Consider the following 19763-nt stretch of genomic DNA (forward strand, 5'->3'; position numbering starts at 1 on the left):
TAAATATAGGACAACTTTTGTCGGAGCACAGAGTGTCACTTGGAGGAAAAATTGTGGATTAAATAACTTAAAGCCTAAAAATATGCAAACTGCAAACTCTTCAGCCATCCTGCTAAAATTTGCAACTTTACCATAGTTGTCCACCAAAAATCAGCACTTCGATCTTGACCAAAATTTGAGAAATATGGGAGCGACATTTTGTCATCTTTCATCTCAACATCACAACCCAAAAAGAATTAAATTTGTCGACTGGAAATTCGTGCTTCTTCGTTTGTTCGTTTAGCAAACCGAGTCTGAACAAAATCATTGTCAGTCCAATGGGAAGCGAATCTAAACCTAGGCCATCAGACATGGACCTCAGAGAAGGTAGGATGCTGTAATTACAGGCCCTGGAAATCGAAAATCTGCATATCTTTTAAGTATTTGGGACTAACGTCGTGGTTGTACGAAAAAATACAAGGGAAGCAAATAAAAAGATGGGTTAGGGGAAATAAGCAATATGTCAACACCTTGGTGCTGAGGAGGAGTAACTTCAAACGTATTATTTACATCATAATTTTTGAGTATCTGCATTAGCAATACAAAACCATGAGGAAAGACACCATAGGAGAAAAGGAAACAATTGGAAGGACAATCGAAGCGAAACGGCTGTTACCAGCACCTAGAAAACTTGAATGGAAAATACAGGGGCAAAAAGAATTCGAGAGTGGTTTCCCCCAGAGACAAAGAATCGAAAATGTCCGTCTAGTAGCTACAATGAAGTAGTTCATAGTCTGATGACCACAAAAGAACTCCAGGAAAAGAACTGGTAAGAGTAAGCGAAAAATCGCCACAGTTGTAAAACATTCACCCTTATACTGTGTGATTCAGTTTCCCCTAATACAGATTTTATTCACTCGCATCACCTTCAAATACCATGTGCAAGATTTTCATGTTCTCTCGCTCGCTGCGTGCAAACTATTAGCCCTACAGTAAAAATGAACAGGACATTTTTGTAGAAAATTTAATATGAAACATCCCCTTAGAAAAATTAATGAATTACTGTGCTGATAAACCCCTTACGTTATTTGATTTTCAAACAGCTGAGCAGAACTGCACGTACTCAGACATTTCGCTCTTTACTTATTCTTATCATCAATAAACTGACACACAATATTTTTAGCGCAACGCGATCTGACTTTCAACAATCCCTACAAAAGAATGGCCCTGACTAACAATAACCTATAACTGTCATGAATCACTTCCCTCACAAAAATCTTCGTTACTCGAACTACTGCAATACAGCGAGCGCCAATACTGCCAGCTAAATAAAAGATTCTAACTACTGAAGGCACTAGCTACTGATAGGCATAGTTAGCAAATGAAAGATTTTTATAGAGAACAAACAACGTATTTACCTTAATAGTGTTCAAAAGTCATTATATATATATATATATATATATATATATATATATATATATATATATATATATATAAATAAATAATCAGTTCATGACATCCAGTCTTACAAATTTACTCTCTCTGATGGACACACGTCCAGATCATCCGCTCTCAAAACTCCGCCATCTCTCTCCCCACATCCATCACTGCTGGTGGCTCACCTCCAACTGCGCAACACTACGCGCTGTTCACATCGAACTGCCCAACACTACAATAGCGACTATTCCAACAATGCCAACCAGCCACAAACTTCACAGAGCACAGTCAGTGATTTTCATATAGAGCGCTACGTGGCGTTGTCAGCATAAAAACCTAAACAGGTTGCTTACAAATGTAGTAAAATTTTGTACTGGGATTTGTTTTTGCTAGAGGTCATAGTTTTCGAGTTATTCAAGAAAAACGTACAAAAGTGACCTTCTAACTTGTTTTTCTTGAATTACTCTACAACCATGGCCTCCAGCGAAAACGTATCGCAGTACAAAATTTAAGTATATTACATTTCCTACAAAAATCCCCTGTTATTTTGTGTATGACTAATAATTTGGACATAGTGAGCGAGAGAATATGAAAATCTCAGGCGTAGTTTATGAAGGCGTTGCGGGTTGTGCAAAGCTGATAGGTAGGGGCGGATGAATCACCCCTGTATATTAGTCTGGAGTGCGGCCTGACACTAAACTGCGAAACGCTCTAAAAAAATTGTCTTGTTGCACGACAATCTATAGTACTCCTCAGGAATGGAACCGGACGCCTTGTTTCCAGCTGTCAGTAACGGTAATTACTGTGCATGTTGTTACAGGACAATTTATGTTCGTGTAGAATGAGGGTAATTAATGGTGCAAGAACGGAGTACGGGCTGTGTACAAAGTGTCAAGTGCACCTGATGTCTAATTAAAGCTGCTGGGTGGCACAGAGTTGGCCGGGGAACTTTTAAAGTGTCCACGCGGCTGCCTTTAGTCGCGAGGCGGCGAGCTTTCGCTGGGAAGGCTCGTGACGGCTGCGATGAGGAAATGCCCTCCCGGCGGCGTGCCGTACGGCCGTGCGGGGTAATCGACCCAGTTTCGAAAGGCACCTATGCGCCGCTAACAAACTACGGTAATCCAGTAGCTGGCCGCTAGCATTGTTCCCGCGCCGCGGGGGGGTGGGGGAGGAGGCGCTCGTTTACGCCACTAATTGCGGCTCCTGTGGAGCGTGGGCCGTTATTACTGGCTGTCTGCGCTCGGACCGCCATTTCTTCGCCATTTTTGCGGGGGTTGCGCCACGCAGGAAACGGGACGCGTGCGGCGCGGCGGTTTGTGAAACCCACAACACCGTGCAGACTCCCACCTGGCCGCTCCAGTTGATGCTCTCCAGACGAGCCAGACAGAATTTTCTCCAGATTTCTAGAGCACGTGACGCCGGAGGAGACAACGACCTCAGTACCGCGGTACGGATTTCTCTTGGACACCGACGTTCGTCTTTTCCCTTCTCCTTTCCGATTAAAGCTGTGAATTCGTTCTAATCAATTTCTTCTGCCTTATGTGGCGCAGACCTAAACACGATCTGTGTGGTATCGCATATCGATACCTCCCCACAGCGTATCAAGGGCGATGATGCAATGACAAGTTAGCGTTTGATGTCGATAGCAGTCGCGCGGGATCTGACGGACCCAGTGGTGCGCATCTGCTGAGCCACACCCCCAGCAGTGCCCTCTGCCATCGCAGTATAGGACGGCTAGTGGCAGCCACTCAGTCCACTTACTCTTCAGCCACTGCACTGTGACACCTTCCTTCGTACTGATCCTAGTTGACATTGAGATAGATGGACTCTGTTTCTTGATGCACTGTTTGAAATGAACCTTGGAGAAGAACACTCCGTCTTCAGGCCACGAGTGGCCTACCGGCACCATCCGACCGCCGTGTCATCCTCAGTGGAGGATGCGGATTGGAGGGGCGTGGGGTCAGCACACCGCTGTCCCGGTCGTTATGATGGTATTCTTGACCGAAGCCGCTACTATTCGGTCGAGTAGCTCCTCAATTGGCATCACGAGGCTGAGTGCACCCCGAAAAATGACAACAGCGCATGGCGGCCTGGATGGTCACCCATCCAAGTGCCGGCCACGGCCGACAGCGCTTATCTTCGGTGATCTCACGGGAGCCGGTGTATCCACTGCGGCAAGGCCGTTGCCCTTGGAAAAGTACAAGTTAAGTAAATCTTCTGATCACTGTTATAACTTGTTTGCTAATCATTTCAGCTCCTGTCCAGCTTTCTTGCGACGACAGTTGCTGCACCACTCTGTAACTCACCTCTCCTTACTTTTGTGTATGGAGCTGTACACAATCTACATCTTCGAAAGTTGTCTGTGACCTGTATGTGGCATGTCTTCAGTGATCCAGACTATTAGAACAGTCGAGGAGAGGTGTAAGAACCGTCGGTCCCTGTGGCCGAGCTGTTCTAGGCGAGTCTGTCCGGAACCGCGCTGCTGCTACGGTCGCAGGTTCGAATCCTTCCTCGGGCATGGATGTGCTTGATGTCCTTAGGTTAGTTAGGTTTAAGTAATTCTAAGTCTGCGGGACTGATGACCCCAGATATTAAGTCCCATAGTGCTTAGAGCCATTTGAACCATTCTTTTGTGTAAGAACTTTCAGTACCACACCCAACTAAAACAATCAAGCACATCAGCCTTCGCTGCGCCTCCATAGCTGAGTGGTCAGATGGCTCCCATGTGGAGGAGCCGGTTCGATTCTCGTTGCTGCCAAGGATTTTTCCTTGGTGAGAGTACTGGTAAGGAATGCACTCAGTCTTGTGATACCAATTGAGGAGCTACTTCATTGAGAAGTAGCGGCTCCACGGTCCGGAAAGATGGCAAAATGGCCTGGAGGGCAGTGTGCTAATCACATGACCGTCCACACGGCATCCGAATGAAGGTGACACGGTGGCCGGTCGACATGCCTTGGGCCTTCAAGGCCTGGATAAGGTGCTCGTTCAAAAACTCAGCTGTCGCCGACCATTGCCACGAGTATAATCCCGAAATGGAATACGACGAAACCAGCATCGTGGTGCAAACGCCAACACTCTGGGAAAGAGTAATTAACGAGTATGTCAAAATAAATACGTCGGCAAAATCTAATAAACCGGGACTGAAGTTTCAGTATTAGCAAGGCTTGGGGTCCGGTACGTAGTTAAGTAACACATATATGTCGTTTTTGGAAGGATCTTATTCATAGACCGATGACCACGCTGTCTGGTCTCCTTCCCCAAACCAACCAACCAATCTTATTCATAAATATTAAGTTGTCGGGAAGGAAGGAAAACATTATGCAGGTGTGTATATGGATTGTAACACGATGGGCTTTCCAAATCACTGCAGGTACCAAGTCTTGCAGTCTCTTTGAAAAAGTAAGTCGAACATTTTTGAATAATGTTCTTTTCTTGAGGAAGTAATTCTTATGCATCGCCAAGTTATGTTTTTAGTAGTGTTTTAAGTTGTTTCTTTTCCTACTCATACATTTTCTGAGTATTATAATTGTAATGAAAGCGCATACAAAACAGTTTTGTTGATCATCGTCACCAGAAGCAGCAGCAGAAGCAGTATTACATACAGGCCATTTCTTCAGATCATCGAGAAATACCTATATTCGTGCGGAGTATAATCAAGTAAACGTTGAAAGGCTTATATTTTGTTTCTGTTGATAACCACTGTTCCATTGTAAGCCTTTTCAAAATTAGAAACAACAGACACATCCATATTTAAAAGATCGAATGCATGCTTTTGTAGTTCTAGTAGTGTGTAAAAGCCACAACTCCTCACTATAAGTTAGCGTATTCAAAGCTCGTAAAGGAACATCGCTAAAACCTGGCTTACCTGCTTTTTGGAACATGGCTACCTTTTTATTCACTTAACAACCCTCTTCCTTATAGTATGTTGGCCACTACTGAGAGAAGCTGCAAATAACTTTATCAGGTCTTCTGATTACCCGTTTCACCATCGAAAGTTTCGTGTCACGTTATGCGAATGTCCACGAACAGGAGAAAACTACAGAAAGCGGAACTTAACGAATGGTGCATTAAGTGCTCGACAGACTGTAGGCAAAGACGATCATCGTTGGAGTGAAGCCCTTTCAAAAATGACGTCGCTGTAAAGAAGTCACAAAAATACCCTTATAACGTGTGAAATGGAGCCTATTTCATGCAGAAGAGCTGTATGTTTGTATATACACTACTGGCTATTAAAAGTGCTACACCACGAAGATGACGTGCTACAGACGCGAAAATTAATCGATAGGAAGGAGATGCTGTTATATGCAAATGATTAGCTTTTCAGAGCACTCACACAAGGTTGGCGCCGGTGGCGACACCTTCAACGTGCTGACGTGAGGAAAGTTTCCAACCGATTTCTCATACACAAACAGCAATTCACCGGCGTTGCCTGGTGAAACGTAGTGCTGACGCCTCGTGTAAGGAGGAGAAATGCGTACCATCACGTTTCCGACTTTGATAAAGGTCGGACTGTAACCTATCGAGATTCTGGTTTATCGTATAGCGACATTGCTGCTCACGTTGGTCGAGATCCAATGACTGTTAGCAGAATATGGAATCAGTGGGTTCAGGAGGGTAATACGGAATGCCATGCTGGATCCCAACGGCCTCGTATCACTAACCGTCGAGATGACAGGCATCTTAACCGCATTGCTGTAACGGATCGTGCAGCCATGTCTCGATCCCTGAGTCAACAGATGGGGACGTTTGCAAGACAACAACCATATGCAGGAACAGATCGACGACGTTTGCAGCAGCATGGATTATCAGCTCGGAGACCATGGCTGCGGTTACGCTTGACGCTGCATCACAGACAGGAGCTCCAGCTATGGTGTACTCAACGACGAACCTGGGTGCGTGAATGGCAAAACGTCATTTTTTTTTGGATGAATCCAGGTTCTGTTGACAGCATCATGATGTGCGCATCCGTGTTTGGCGACATCGTGGTGAACGCACATTGGAAGCGTGTATTCGTCATCGCCATACTGGCGTATCACCCGGCGTCATGGTATGAGGTGCCATTGGTTACACGTCTCGGTCACCTCTTTTTCGCACTGACGGCACTTTGAACAGTGGATGTTACATTTCAGATGTGTTACGACCCGTGGCTCTACCCTTCATTCGATCCCTGCGAAACCCTACATTTCAGCAGGATGATGCACGACCGCATGTCGCAGGTTCTGGACGGGCATTTCTGGATACAGAAAATGTTCGACTGCTGCCCTGGCCAGCACATTCTCCATATCTCTCACCAATTGAAAACGTCTGGTCAATGGTGGCCAAACAACTGGCTCGTCACAATAGGCCAGTCACTATTCTTGATGAACTGTGGTATCGTGTTGAAGCTGCATGGGCAGTTGTACCTGTACACGCCATCCAAGTTCTGTTTGACTCAATGCCAAGGCGTATCAAGGCCGTTACTACGGCCAGAGGTGGTTGTTCTGGGTACTGATTTGTCAGGCTCTATGCACCCAGATTCCGTGAAAATGTAATCACATGTCAGTTCTAGTATAACATATTTGTCCAAAAAAAAAAAATGGTTCAAATGACTCTGAACACTATGGGACTTAACTTCTGAGATCATCAGTCCCCTAGAACTTAGAACTACTTAAACCTAACTAACCTAAGGACATCACACACATCCATGCCCAAGGCAGGATTCGAACCTGTGACCGTAGCGGTCGCGCGGTTCCTAGAACCGCTCGGCCACATCGGCCGGCTATATTTGTCCAATGAATACCCGCTTATCATCTGCATTTCCTCCTGGTGTAGCAATTTTAATGGCCAGTAGTGTAGAAACTGTTGTTTTCCTTACCTCATTTTGTCAAAATTTGGAGTAAAGCCCTTTCAAAAATGAGTGTCGGCTGGTAATCTAATGTTTTGCGTATAAATATTGCCGATAAACTATTGTCGATTATACTGTTGACAGTGAGTCAGCAGAAACTGTCACAACCGTAACACATATCTGGAGATAGGCCGTAACGGTTAGTGAACAAGTGGAGCCTTGGACAGCGCCTCTCAACCGTCCACTTTGGGGGCAGGACGAAATCAGCCCGCGTACGTGGGCTTGCTCTGACTGACTGGTACGAGGCGCCCGAAGCGCGCGCTGCGGGCTGCCTACGCTGCAGGGATCCAGCCCTGGGCGAGTGACGCTGTCAGCGGACGGCGGGCCGCGCCGTGGGCGGCGGGCGGCGGGCGGCGGGCAGCTGCGACACTTTTGTGTGGCCCGCGCGCTGACGATTCCAGCCGCTGCCTGCGGGGGCGGTCGCCCCGCCGCCGCCGGTCAAATTATTAATTGAGGTTAGGACTGTCGAACGCGTCCGCGCGCGTCCGCAGGCTAATCCATCGACACGCGTCACGGCCGCAGAGGGCGGCGCCAGAGAAGATGATAGAGCAAACAGCAGGTAAAAGAGTAAATAAAAACGCGCCGAGCGCGGGCGCGCGCGTCGCAAACAAAACACTGCGCGGCGATTGTGTTTGTTTGGCCTTTGGGGTACAGTTACGCATTCAATTTCAATTGTGAATTAAATGAAGCGTAAAATAAACTGTCAACAGCCAATGAAGTTTTCGCTTTGAAAATGATTGGAGAACCAGTGCGGCAAGAGTTACATCTATGTATAAATAATTTTTTTCACAGTTCATCAAATCGTAAAATGCGACAATAATACGACGCGCGACGGGGGGAAGTGGATGCACTTTGGTTGTTTTTAATTAACGCTTACACCTATATAGCCGGCCGTGTAGCGGCGAGTGCAGTTTGGACGGAATAATGCGTATTTATGTTTATATTCCCCGCCCTCCATAACTCCTCTCTCTCCCTCACCCCTGCGCTGCAGCTCGCGGCACACACAGAACGCGCGAAATATTATCATGAGCTTTTCTTTCCGTTGTTTACAGCGTGCACATATGCTGCGCAAATGTCGATTGAAACATACAGTGTGTGTGCGCGCGCAGGATAGAGACAGAGAGCGCAGTTAATGTTGATGCGATTTTGATCACCGAAGCAGGAAATTGCGTTTGGGAGCAGTAATTGTGTAATGCTTTTAGTGGGCGCATCCCAGTCCGGCTGTGCGCATTGCGTTGAGGATACCGCGCGCGCCGGCCAACCGCTGCGCTTTCTGCCACCGTTATTGCTGCTTGCGCTGATATAAAAATTATAATAAAAATGGTTATAATAATAGCGTCCTTAATGCTGGCCGAGGCAAGCGATCGCTGCAATAATGCACATTGTCGATTTGCGAGTAAAAAATTTCAAACGATCCAGCTGACGTAAAAATCGGACTAATCGCGGGAGTTTGGAAAGGTTTCTGATCGGGACGGCGCGAGTGGTGGGTGCTTGTCAGGCAGAGCAGTTTTTCGTCTTCACTCCTGTGGCTACTGCGGTTAGTTCTTCACCAGCGAATTGAGAATTAGCATTAGATGAAAGTTATTTTTAACGTCATACGAACATATGTGTGACGCGTCCTATTTTCCAGGAGAGCACGCGTGTTGCGCGAGCAGAGAGGCGCTCGGCAGATTAGCTTCATTGACACAATTGACGGTTTTCATTCCTTCTTTCGGCATTACTGAACATGCCGCCCGTGCGCAACCTTCGGGCGCGGTAATTGCTCTGCCGATACGGGAAACTGATCGCGGATCTTCGGCTGCCATTCAGCAGTGGAAGTGCGATTCGGACGTGCACTTTCATTCCACAATCAATTCGGCGGGACGTAAGTCAATAACTGGGAAATTAAAATGGCCGTCGGTACCATTTAACAGGATTGGTGCAGCGGCGGCAGAATAAGCTGCGTATAAGTTAGCGGCGGCGCAGAGTTATCAGCGTGTACCGGCCGCGGCCATATTTGGGCACGATTCTGTTTTATCGCGGGATTACGCGCCGCGGTGTGATCCGATTCTAATGAAGCGCCAGCCGCCGCAAAGCCCCGCCCCTCTCCGCCCCTTCTCCCCCCCCCCCCCCACCCCTTATTGCGAAGAACGGCGCGACGCACCCCCCTCGCGCTCATTTGAATATTAACGGCGTATCCGTATGAGCCTGCGGTTAATTAGCCGAAATAAATAACGCCCGAGTACGTAGGCGTTACCCAGAAAACTACGTCTAATTAGAAGCGGTGGGTAGTTGGAGTTGCGGCCCGCGGAAAGAGAGTTGTCGCAGCGATGTTGTAATCGGGTCCGAGTCTGCCGACCCGGTCCGCCTAATGAATTGGTTGCAGCGAGCGGACGTCTGCGCGAGAGTAACACACGGCCAGCGCGAGCCGCACTGAGTTACGGCGGCTGTCCTGTCGCATCCGTCAGGCCGCAATGGCCACCGCCGCCACCGCCTGTTCTCCGGGGACGCCAGCGGCGAAGCCCCAAGTGCTGACCGCCGGGTCGCTCCAGCACAGCGCGCGTACAGGCTGTCCGAGCCGACGGTGTCGTCGAGGCGGTAACGCCAGAGGCCTCTGTGAAAAGAGATTCTCAAAATTTTTCACCGTGATCGATTAATGGTACGATTTCGGCTGCTCAGCCGAGCTGTTCATTCCGTTTCAAAGAGCAGTAGGTATTTGAAATTATAGGAGAAGACATCACAGAAAGGTGCCAACTAAACCGTTGGCGAAACGATACCTGGCAGAGAGAATGCGATTCGGCAGAAAGAGGCGGTGGCGTCTACTTATCTTCTCCAAACATCAACGAACGAATGAGGCTAAAACTTATAGATCTCGCACGTGTCATGATCCATTTCCTCGCTGGCCATGGTCCATATCCAGAACGCCTCCATCAGTTTGGTCTCAGCCGAACACCAACGTGCCGCCGGGGTGGCCGAGTGGTTCTAGGCGCTACAGTCTGGAACCGCGTGACCACTACGGTCGCAGGTTCGAATCCTGCCTCTGGCAGGGATGTGTGTGATGTCCTTAGGTTAGTTAGGTTTAAGTAGTTCTAAGTTCTAGGGGACTGATGACCTCAGAAGTTAGGTCCCATAGTGCTCAGAGCCATTTGAACCATTTTTGAACACCCATGTGCACCTGCGGAGAACTATGAACCCCTGAACATCACACATCGTATTGTGACAGACTCACACACTTACGACCCCGATATGAAATGACATCAAAGGACAAAGTGCGAGGTCATCCACATGGGTACTAAAAGAAATCCAATAAATTTTGGGTATACGATAAATCGCACAAATATAAGGGCTGTCAATTCGACTAAATACCTAGGAAATACAATTACGAGCAACTTAAATTGAAAAGACCACGTAGATAATATTGTGGGGGAGCGAAACATAGACTGCGCTTTGTTGGCAGACCTCTTAGAAGATGCGACAAACCCACTAAAGAGACAGCCTACGTTACACATGTCCGTCCTCTGTTGGAATACTGCTATGCGGTATGAGATCCTTACCAGGTAGGTTGACGGAGGACATCGAAAAAGTGGAAAGAAGGGCAGGTCGTTTCGTGTAATCGCGTAATAGGGGTGAGAGTGTCACTGATATGATACAAGAGTTCGGGTGGCAGTCACTGAAACAAAGGCGGTCTTTTTTTGCGGCGAGATCTATTTAAGAAATTTCAATCACCAATTCTCTCTTCCGAATGCGTAAATACTTTGTTGCCACCCATATACGTAGGGAGAAACGATCATCATAATAAAATAAGAGAAATCAGAGCTAGAACGGAAAGATTTAGGTGTTCCTTTTTCCCACGCGCCATTGAGAGTGCAATGGTAGAGAAGTAGTATGAAAATGGTTCGATGAACCCTCTGCCAGGCAATTAAGTGTGAATTGCAGAGTAACCATATAGATGTAGGTAAGTTCTATGACAGCCGGTCGATTGGTGCATACTGAGGGAGATAACCAATAATGTGTCACGTATCTTACACGAAGTGTACAAACAAGAAGTGTCACACAACACACAGAACAGAGGAAAGACACAAACATAGCGACAGGTTGCTCGAAATGACAGACACACAGATACAGACTCATATGCTGAAACAGATACATACATTGAGATCAATATACAGGCCTAGATGTAAGAAAGATTAAGGAACACAGAAATGGATCAGCGGTCATAAAATATTGAAACGTCTTGAGTAATACCTGTAATTTAAATAAAGTAATTGTTTGTTAAGCATTGGTAAAGTAACACTAAACTTAGATAATGTTTACCTTACACACAACACACACCATGTACACAAGACGTAGAAGTAAGGCAGTCAAAGATGCACAGTTAATGTACCGATTATGCCCTGTGCAAAGCACATATGGCCTGTAACAGCGAACGAGGTGGCGCAGTGGTTAGCACACTGGACTCGCATTCGGGAGGACGATAGTTCAATCCCGTGTCCGGCCATCCTGATTTAGGTTTTCCGTGATTTCCCTAAATCGCTCCTGGCAAATGCCGGGATGGTTCCTTTGAAAGGACACGGCTGACTTCCCTCCCTAATCCGATGAGACTGATGACCTCGGTGTCTGGTCTCCTCCCCCCCCCCAAACATCCCCCCCCCCCATGATCACGCTGATCACGCCTGTAACAAATGTCGTATAACAGTAATACAAATACATGCCTCTATATATAAATTTGTCACATGAATATCAAAGATATTTTCTGTACCCTGCCTTCAATGTGACAGGCTCTATGATTTTCCGATTGGTGGGATCTCTAATACAAACCTACGTACTTCCCTATTATCTTTTATTTCTTCTTCTTAAATGTAGCAATTTTGTTTTCTATCCTCCTAAATTCCTGTCTTGTATTCACAAATCGTTCATTTTAAGATTTTGATTTCTTAATTACTTCTAAGTTTATAAGTATTTAAAACTGTAATATTATTAATTGTTACTACAAATAAGAATTATCAAATAAGTTTTACGTTCTACACGCGTACAATTTCATATTGTGAAAATATGACCTGTCTTAGTAACTAGGTGACAGGTCATTTGTAAACAGCAGCAAATAACATATAAATAAATTCCATTTTCCTGCACTGTATTTCAACGATCGGAAGTACTTTCGCCATTGGAGACTGTAACCAAATTCCGAAAAGACAGAGTCTCTACAAGTTGGATTGGACTCCGAGTTGTACAGACTTCAAATGGCGAGGCTCGCACAACTGCTCTTGTAGTGAAACGGGAAAAGAGGGAGTTTTCTCGCCGAAATTTGTGTCACGCAATTAACCAAGATGCGCAGGCGGGGTATCAGGTTACGTCCTGACCTGGAATGCACCACATACAATTGCCCGAGGTGTGTGAGCAGGCTGGAGATTTCCCAGGAGGAAAGGAGTAGCGGATGACCTTGAATATAACAAGCCCAAATGCTTCAGGTGTAACTTGACACCTGCAGTGACATTGAGATAAGATCGTTATCTGTTTTTGAACCCGCAGAAACCTTCTTCTACATTCAGCCTCAACAACTTAACCAACATAGAACTCAGTATCAAACTACTTCACAGTCGATATCAAAATTACTTATGTGTCACCCTGGGATAGGTGACTTGGTTTCAAGGATCATCCGTCGAACACAGCTGCCAAACTTAGAACTCGCATCAGCATCTTGCACAAACTGTCCAATATGTCTTGGAGGTCTTCAGGTGTCACCCTACAGTCTTCAGCTTTAGGTCTGGTCTATCCGACAGCGGAATATTGTGCACTGCTTCTGCTCAAAAGTAATCGCATCGACATCCATCTAAATCAAACCATAGTCTAACAAGTACAGTCAAGACATTCCTGCTCATTTTTGTAGTACATTGCGACAACAGCGCTCCAAGTGGACAGAAAGGTTGATTGGTTAAGGGAGGAGACGAAAAAGCGAGGTCATCGGTCCCACCGGATTAGGGAGGGACGGGGAAGGAAGCCGGCCACGCCTTTTCAAAGAAACGATCCCAGCATTGGCATGAAGCGATTTAGGGAAATCACAGAAAACCTAAATCAGGCTGGCCGGACACAGGTTTGAACCGTGAGCTAACCACCGTAACCGCTCGGTTAGGGGCAGAAAGCTACAGAAAAATGAGAAGAGATTGCCTGGCTCAGCAACAACTATTCCAGGAATGGTTTGTCCACGCTACTTCCTCACTTTGAGGTGCAGTAGTGAAGAGGGTAGGACGGCAGACGGGCTGAGCGACGTGTCGGCGCTAAGCCGCGGACGGGTTTGGCGAGGCTCCAGGTGGCCGCCAGCCGCTGCGGGTCCGTCACACGGCCTGCCTGGCCAATCAAACGCTGCTCGCAGGAAGCCCCGGCACCGGCAACGGCCTCGCGAGGCCACAAATCTCTGCCTAACGGTCGCCTTTCATTTTACTGCTCTACATTCTGGGAACGCGCCTTGCTCAGCACCTGCGTCCGTCCTCAACCAACCGAGTATTACCGCCTGAACTTGCTCCCAGACATGCATTCCAGGGGTGATGGTTACGTCCACACCCTGTCATCTATCTGTGTGCACCCGGACACACGAAGTGTATGGCAGAGGGTACTTAGCACTGTACCAGATGTTAGAATTTCTCCCCATTCTAATTGCGTATGGGTCGCGGGACGAATTATGCCTGAAGAAGTTACTTTTAATTCTGACGATGAATCTCCATCCAAGTTAACTTTTGCATCTGCCCTACCAAGAAGTCTTGCGTCCATATAACAGGTATTTCTGTTAATGAACCTAGGTTAGGTACTGATTCAGACGCTTTTAGGAAGTCATGAAATTGTGCATCAACCTGACTGTCTTGATACATGGCTTTCAGCTTGTCATGTAAGTAAATCACGAGAGGTGTTTCACGTGACCGATGTTTTCGGGATTCATGTTGGCTGGTATTTCCACATTTTTGTGCAGAGTCGAGTAATCCCTGCAGCATACGTAATGTGTTCCGAAATACCTAGTCACCTAACTGACACTTTTACTGTAATGATTTTTAAACAGTGTATACAACTACTATAATAATATTTCGTCCCAATAAGCATTTCACATAGTTCGGACAAAGCATGGTCACCAGCCTCTCCTGGTTGCGATTACATATGGATGTGTCGTCTGCGTGCACTTTTTACAAAAGTACTCGATTTTTGGGCTACTTTTTCTATCCTGTGTTAATTACATTACTTACGCCCCACACACCGTAAACGTTTAATTTCTGTGTAAGTAGTAATTTACTGTTTTTGTTTTGTTGACAGTTATCCATTTATTAATGTAACACAGGTAATAATCTGTACGAAACTGGCGCCGCAGTAATATGTAGCAGTTCCACCACAAACCTGCAACAGTGCCAGTGTGACAACTAGTTTGCAGCTAACTGAAAATATGAGTGCGTTATTTTATAAGAGACCGTAGTCGAAATAGGTCCTTGGTCTTCATCTTCATCCTTCTGTTCATATCTTTCGTGGCTTTCCGAATTTGTCCATGTAACCATCCCAGCAGTCGAATGTCAGTTACGATGATACGAACGCAAGGACAACACAAAACCCAGTTCCCGAGCGGAGAACATCCCCGACTTGGCCAGGAATCGAACCTGGACCCCTTCGGTTAGCAATCCGCCGCGCTGACCGGGCAGCTACCGAGGCGGACAAGGAAATTGTTTTCGCGTCAGGGTAAGAGAGAAGGTGTTACATCTACGTTCCTCAAGCCAGATTACGGTGTGTGGTGGAGGATACTTCAGAACCACTACCTCTTCGCATCTCCTGTTCAGTTTCCGAATGCTACGCAAGAAGAACGGCAGTCGCAAAGATCCAGATCGAATTTCTCCTATTTTTATCGGCATTTCCATTTCGACAGATGTAGATAGCAGGAAGTAAGATGTGGCCTGAATCTTATTGGTCATACATTTCCTAATTTTAAAAGTAAACCCGTTAGTTATGTACAACGCCTTTCTTGTAGCGTCTCCCACTGTCCTTGATAAACGAAGTCGTGATGGAAGGCGCCGCTCTTCTTTGTATCATCTATGTTTTTTACATTAGTTCTGCTTGGCAAAGGTTCAAGACTGGAGAGTAATCTTCTAGTATCGCTCGAACGAGGGTTCAGTAAGGTGTGTATTTCGTGGAAGAGTTGCATTTCCGTAGAGTTCTTTTAATGAATGTAAGTTTGGCATGTACTCTTCCACAATCCGTTCGTTTCTGACACACACTCCTAGGTACGGCTTTAGCTCGATATTACTTCAGTTCTGAAGGTGTTTGCTCCCACGGCATAGGCTATATTAGAAAAAAGCCTTCATTATATCAAGATCACATAGCCCATCTACAGCTCCTATTCACAAAAGCTTCTACAGTGCGATCCATATAAACGTGAACTACTTTTATGAGTTATAACATTTGAACCAATAACATTACAGTTTACGTACATCAAATAGTGTGTTCCTGTATTCTTAAAGAGCTACGTATGGTTTTTATACAGGGTGACAATTATTTAACTATATGAGAAAAAAACGTAAATTAGTTACAAACTACGGCGTGCCTACACTGTATTCAACATGTAAACGTCACTACAGATATTCGTATTTAGGTTATGACATGTTGTATGTGCCTACCGCCATTGGTGATGATATGGCACAGACTAATAGCGAAATTCTGCATGACTCGCTCAAGTGTCGGGGGATGGATGCTGTCGATGACCTCCTGAATGGTTGTTTTTAGCTCAGCAATGGTTTTGGGGCTATTGCTGTACATCTTATCTTTAATATCAGATCCGGAGAATATTGCGGCCAATCGAGACCCTATCGCCGGGCGGAGTGGCCGTGCGGTTCTAGGCGCTACAGTCTGGAGCCGAGCGACCGCTACGGTCGCAGGTTCGAATCCTGCCTTGGGCTTGGATGTGTGTGATGTCCTTAGGTTGGTTAGGTTTAAGTAGTTCTAAGTTCTAGGAGACTGATGACCTCAGATGTTAAGTCCCATAGTGCTCAGAGCCATTTGAACCATTTGAGACCCTATCAGTGGCATCTGGGAACCCCAGAGCCAGAATGCGGTCTTCAAGTGCTCCTCTAGGACGTGAAACACTCTCCTGCTTCGATGGGCTCGGGCTCCGACTTGAATGAACCACATCTTATCGAAATCAGGGTCACTTTGGATAATGGGGATGAAATCATTTTCCAAAACCTTCAAGTACCGTTCGGTAGTGACCTTGCCATCAGGGAATATCTCACCGATTATTCCATGACTGGACATTGCACTACACACAGTCACCCGTTGAGGATAAAGAGACTTTTCGATAGCGAAACGTGGATACTCAGTCCTCCAAATGCTCCAATTTTGCTTATTGACGAATCCATCCAATTGAAAGTAGGCTTCGTCGCTAAACCAAACCATGCATGCGCATTCCCACCATACCCTGCGGCCAAGCATGCAGTTTCAACGTTCTAATGCAAACCGTTCGGACGTTATGACGATTTTGTTTCATATAGTTCACTCTACGAGTCTGAAACTCAATCCTGTAGGACCGCCGTAGTGAAAATGGGGAATTGGTGATGGCACTGCGGACGGGCAGAATATCAAATCGAGAAGTGCTGAGAGGAAAAGGAAGAGACAAAAGAGAGACTTAACAAAGCTAGACATCTTCACCGGCATTCGTGCTATTTCGATGACCTAACCGAGTGGAGATGACGTACGCAACAGGATGTGTTGGACGATGTTAAGAGCTCGTGAAAATGCGAGAACATCAAAAGATTAGTTACACGAAAGATTGAGAAGAAGCAAAAGAGAGTCGTAATGAAGAGGAGACTGTAGTTTGTCAGAAGCGGCGAGTCATAACCGTAAATGAAATCTTCTAGACGCCAGGAATACAATTTAAGAATTTTTTTGCCTGAAGAATAATGAAGAAGGAGAGAGGAGAGCGGGTTTAGCGCAGCGGAGAGGCCGCGACCGCCGTGACGGGCGGCGCTAACATTAGCGCCGGGGGCCACGACGCCGGTGCGACGTCGCGGCTAATCGCGACGCCTGCGTCCTGGGCTGATCCCGCTAAAAGCAAGTCGCCATTTGCCGCGGCCAGGTACTGGAACGCGCCTGCTTTACTTTTTACGCGGTCGATGCGCCTGCGGCAGGAAATTGCTGCATATGGCCCGTGTCTGTCTAGCTCCGGGAGCGCCACCCGCTGCTGTCTCGGCTAGGAATGGGTTCATTGTGCCCGCGCTGTCCGCTTCACAACTACCGACCGGTGGCCACGAGCTGAAAACTACTCCCAAGTGTCTTTTGTTTCAAGAGCCCCGCTGCTGCTGTACTTGTTTCTTTCCTCTGAACGATGTAGAAGTCACGTTTTCCTCGAGACCACAAGCACATATAAATAAATTCTGTTTGTTCGCCTATATTGGTTTAGGGCAATTATGCGTTTCGTGACATGGCTTCATATTGCTTGAGAAACATGTAGTCTAATCCTGCACTGCGTGGTAATACACTACTGGCCATTAAAATTGCTACACCACGAAGATGACGTGCTACAGACCCGAAATTTAACCGACAGGTAGAGGATGCTGTGATATGCAAATGATTAGCTTTTCAGAGCATTCACACAAGGTTGGCGCCAGTGACAACACCTACAACGTGCTGACATGAGAAAAGTTTCCAAACGATTTCTCATACAAAAACAGCAGTTGACCGGCGTTGCCTGGTGAAAAGTTGTTGTGATGCCTCGTGTAAGGAGAAGAAATGCGTACCATCAGGTTTCCGACTTTGATAAAGGTCGATTGTAGCCTATCGCGATTGCGGTTTATCGTATCGCGACATTGCTGCTCGCGTTGGTCGAGATCCAATGACTGTTAGCAGAATATGGAATCGGTGGGTTCAGGAGGGTAATACGAACGCCGTGCTGGATCCCAACGGCCTCGTATCGCTAGCAGTCGAGATGACAGGCATCTTATCCGCATGGCTGTAACAGATCGTGCAGCCACGTCTCGATCCCAGAGTCAACAGATGGGGACGTTTGCAAGACGACAACCATCTGCACGAACAGTACGACGACGTTTGCAGCAGCATGGACTATCAGCTCGGAGACCATGGCTGCGGTTACGCTTGCCGCTGCATCACAGACAGGAGCGTCTGCGATGGTGTACTCAACGACGAACCTGGGCGCACGAATGGCAAAACGTCATTTTTTCGGATGAATCCAGGTTCTGTTTACAGCATCATAATGGTCGCATCCGTGTTGGGCGACATCGTGGTGAACGCACATTGGAAGCGTGTATTCGTCATCGCCATACTAGCGTATCACCCGGCGTATGGTATGGGGTGCCATTGGTTGCACGTCTCGGTCACCTCTTGTTCGCATTGACGGCACTTTAAACAGTGGACGTTACATTTCAGATGTGTTACGACCCGTGGCTCTACCCTTCATTCGATCCCTGCGAAACCGTACATTTCAGCAGGATAATGCACGACCGCATGTTGCAGGTCCTGTACGGGCTTTTCTGGACACAGAAACTGTTCGACTGCTGCCCTGGCCAGCACATTCTCCCGGTCTCTCGCCAATTGAAAACGTCTGGTCAATGGTGGCCGAGCAACTGGCTCGTCACAATACGCCAGTCACTATTCTTGATGAACTGTGGTATCGTGTTGAAGCTGCATCGGCAGCTGTACCTGTACACGCCATCCAAGCAGTGTTTGACTCAACGCCCAGGCGTATCAAGGCCGTTATTACGGCCAGAGGTGGTTGTTCTGGGTACTGATTTCTCAGGATCTATGCACCCGAATTGCGTGATAATGTAATCACAAGTCAGTTCTAGTATATAATATATTTGTCCAATGAATACCCGTTTATCATGTGCATTTCTTCTTGGTGTAGCAATTTTAATGGCCAGTAATGTAGTGTGTATGCAGTTAGCTTGAAGTCGAATGACGTATGTAAGAAGCGATCAAAAAGTTTGCGTTCGAAGGTCGTACAGCCCAGAATCGGTATGTCAATCAGGCAAAATAGCCGTGAACTTTGATGCAATTACCCCACCGACACGAGGGTGAGGATACCCGTTTGGTAAAACACGTGGCTTGCTGCGTTAAGAAGCCCGAAACTGCTTGCTGCACATCTTCATCCGACAGGAATCGTCGAACATTGAAGAACTTTTTTAAGGGATCGATGGCGTGATAATCACATGGGGAGCGATCAGGACTAAAGGGCGGATGTTCGAGAATCTCCCACTTGAGTTGTAACTTCTGCGTTATGACATTTGCGGAATGGGGACATGCTTTTCCACGAAGCAGCAGCACCTGGAACTACCATTCCGCAACGGTAGCTTTCGATAGATACGCTGACCCATACACATTCTTCATTCTCCGACGTGTGTCTACCGGTGTTTGTCCTTCGGCAACCAAGAAAAGTCTTATTGGGACGCGTTTGGTATTTGTTTAGCCGTAGTTGATGTTTCCGCATTTACCGCACGCACGCTGGAAT

This window comes from Schistocerca americana, chromosome 1 (genome assembly GCF_021461395.2).
Source record: "Schistocerca americana isolate TAMUIC-IGC-003095 chromosome 1, iqSchAmer2.1, whole genome shotgun sequence".
Lineage (NCBI taxonomy): Eukaryota > Metazoa > Arthropoda > Insecta > Orthoptera > Acrididae > Schistocerca > Schistocerca americana.